At 55.3% G+C, this 3363-nt stretch overlaps 1 protein-coding gene across 1 annotated transcript in view; it reads right to left on the bottom strand.

Annotated features, from left to right (window-relative positions):
• Positions 1-2245, bottom strand: part of CBX3 (chromobox 3) — a 19360-nt gene extending 17115 nt beyond the window's left edge. Inside the window, exon 1 of the mRNA XM_075586820.1 lies at positions 2221-2245. The gene's annotated coding sequence lies outside the window, so the exon portion shown is untranslated. The remainder of the gene's footprint in view (positions 1-2220) is intronic.
• Positions 2246-3363: the final 1118 nt, after the last annotated feature.

Genomic DNA, 3363 nt, shown 5'->3' with positions numbered 1-3363 from the left:
TCACATACACACACTCCCCCCCACATACAACACTCCCCCCCCACATACCCTCCCCCCACACACACTCCCCCCCCCCACATACACACACTCCCTCCCCCCCCCCACATATACACACTCCCCCCCCCACATACACACACTCCCCCCCCCCATATACACACTCCCCCCCCAATCACACACCCCCCCCACATGCACACACTCCCCCCCCCCCACATACACACACTCCCCCCCACATACACACTCCCCACCCCACATACACACACTCCCCCCCCCACATACACACACTCCCCCCCCACATACACACACTCCCCCCCCCACATACACACACTCCCCCCCCCCACATACACACACTACCCCCCCCCACATACACACACTCCCCCCCCCCCCCACATACACACTCCCCCCCCCCACATACACACACTCCCCCCCCACATACACACACTCCCCCCCCCACATACACACACTCCCCCCCCCACATACACACCCCCCCCCCCCACCATACACACACTCCCCCCCCACATACACTCACTCCCCCCCCCCACATACACACACTCCCCCCTCCACATACACCCCCCCCCCCACATACACACACACACACTCTCCCCCCACATACACACACACTCCCCCCCATACACACACACATCCCCCCATACACACAACACATACACACACACTCCCCCCCCCCATACACACACACTCCCCCCATACACACACACACACACACACACTCCCCCCCCCCATACACACACACACACACACACACACACACACACACACCCCCCATACACACAAAGTGGAGAACAGCAACGGACGGATGGATGGGGGGTGGGGGGGCGGGGGACAGAAGAAAGGCCTGCTTTTTGAGCCTCGCGATCGCGCACCACCACTGCCCGCCCCCACGCCCATCTTCCGCAACATGCGGACCGGGGGCAAAGGGAGCGCCAAGGGGGGAGCACAGAAAGGGGGTGAGCGGCAAGGGGGGTGAGCACCAAAGGGGGTGAGCGCCAAAGGGGGTGAGCGGCAAGGGGGGTCAGCGGCAAGAGGGGTCAGCGCCAAAGGGGGGTTAGCGGCAAGGGGGGTGAGCGCCTCTACCCCGGGTCCCTGTGGCTGCCCGCCCGGCGGGGGGACATCACGCAGCAGGCAGAGGGGCGGGAAGGCAGAGACACACTCACCGTGCGCTCTGCACAAAGCCTCCTTCATTCAAACCCATGCGGTCCTTCATCCAATCCCCTGCATCCCGGCCGCATTCTAAGCCGCCTCCTTCATTCAAACCCATGCGGCCCTTCATCCAATCCCCTGGCAGCATTCACTCACACAGAATACTTACCAGCTGCCGCACACCTCTCACCACCGCGGACACATTGGCTGGGCCGCACAGATACTCGTTGTGGGCCGCGAGTTTGACATGCTTGGTGTAAAGCTTTTAAATCAGGAAGAGAATGGAGTGTGATATGCGGGATTTCAGCAGGGGAGACGCGGAGGACAGATTTAGGAAAGAGTAGAGTGATTCTGGCAGCAGCGTTTAGGATAGATTGTAGGGGAGACAGGTGAGAGGCAGGAAGGCCGGACAGCAGGAGGTTACAGTAATCAAGACGGGAGAGAATGAGGGCCTGTGTCAGAGTTTTAGCAGTCGAGCAACAGGGGAAAGGGCGTATCTTTGTAATATTGCGGAGGAAAAAGCGACAGGTTTTAGAAATGTCAGAGGAGAATGAGAGAGAGGAGTCGAGTGTGACCCCCTAGGCAGCGTGCTTGGGCTACTGGGTGAATGATCTTACTTCCAACAGTAATGTGGAAGGAGGTAGTAGGGCCAGGTTTGGGAGGAAGTATGAGGAGCTCTGTTTTAGCCATGTTAAGTTTCCGTCGGCGGAGGGCCATCCAGGATGATATAGCAGAGACACATCCAGAAACTTTGGTCTGTACAGCAGGTGTAAGGTCAGGGGGTTGAATTAGTGAGATGTTGGGGGTTCTAGAAAATATTTATGATTAAAATATAATTTAAGTGAATACAACTGGTGATGATTAAGTAGGATTTTCTTTTAATATGCGTTTAACTTCAAATAAGATTTGTTTTCAGGCAGTTGTACTGCACCTTTTACAGGATCAACATTATGCTTCATGAATGTTACTGTAAATCACTTTCAAAAACCGCATACATTTCTTCGTCAAGTGTACTCAAATAAGTGAAACTTTGCAAGTCTATACACAACCCATAGTCCTCCATACCTTGGTATCAGCATTTGTTATTTTGATGTTTTGAAGTCATCAATATACAGGTGGTCCTCGCTATCCGACAGTCCGTTATCCAACCAACGATTAACTGACGCAAGATAGTATATTCCGCTGAACGGATTATCCGACGCTCACCGCTGCGTATTAGCATTGGATCCGCAGTCCGACGGCGGTTTGCGGGACGGATTCCGGCGAATAACCGAGCACTGCCTGTATTGGAGCCACACAAATAAATGACAATATTTCAATTGTATTGCTGTAGAAATCAAACACTCAGTTCATGCATATTAACAAATGTATTTGCTAATTTTCCTTAAACATCACACTTACGTTGGGTCCATGGTGATTCAGCCTGTGCGGAGGGCGCGCTGAGGCTGAGGGAAAGTGGGGTGCTGTCCCTGGCCTTGGTTAGCGCGCAATCCGAGCGCTTGAAACGAAATTTTTCTTAAGACCTACACTTCCGCACGCTTGCGGAAGCGTGCGCAAGCCCCTGCTAAAGCCGCTCTCATTGCGGCTGCAGGGGCTCACTGGGGGCTCACTGGTACGCGTAAGCGCGCCTTAGCACGGGTCAGCACCTAAGTGCTGACCTTGCCCGAGGCTTTAGGCTGCGGCCAGGGTGAATGCGAGCACGCTGGCGCTCAAGCTCCGTGACGTAAGGCGCTCATTTTGCTCAGGCGATTTGTGTCCTGCTAGTTGCGCAAGCGTAGGGGGGGCATGTCAGCGGGCGCGGCCATGATGTGACAGAGCTGGTTCGCAATCATTGAGCGAACCGCTCACGTGAAGCGCAAGCGAGCGGCAGAATTACATTTCTTTGACTGCAAGCAGCTGAGTGCCGTGCGCTCACGGGCAAGTGCTCACGCTGGACAAACATATTGTAGCAATGTGTTTGATGATTGCGCCGAGCATCACCCTGGACGAGGCCTACGTGCGCGCACACTTCTGGGACTCTTACCGGATTGCATATTGTAGTTCCTCAAGTGACCGCGGCGCTGCTACATTTGGCTCAGCCAAATGAGGGCGAACCAGCTTTGTGACGTGTCAGTGACGCGTTCGCCACGCCCCTGATTGCCTCCCACATTGCTGAGGCTGCAAGAGTGCACGGTAGGACTCGCCCGTGCCGCCACCATGAGCTCAGCA

This window comes from Ascaphus truei, chromosome 2 (assembly GCF_040206685.1).
Source record: "Ascaphus truei isolate aAscTru1 chromosome 2, aAscTru1.hap1, whole genome shotgun sequence".
Taxonomy (NCBI): Eukaryota; Metazoa; Chordata; class Amphibia; order Anura; family Ascaphidae; genus Ascaphus; species Ascaphus truei.
The sequence above is the reverse complement of the archived record's forward strand: the minus strand, read 5'-3'. Positions and strand labels throughout refer to the sequence as shown.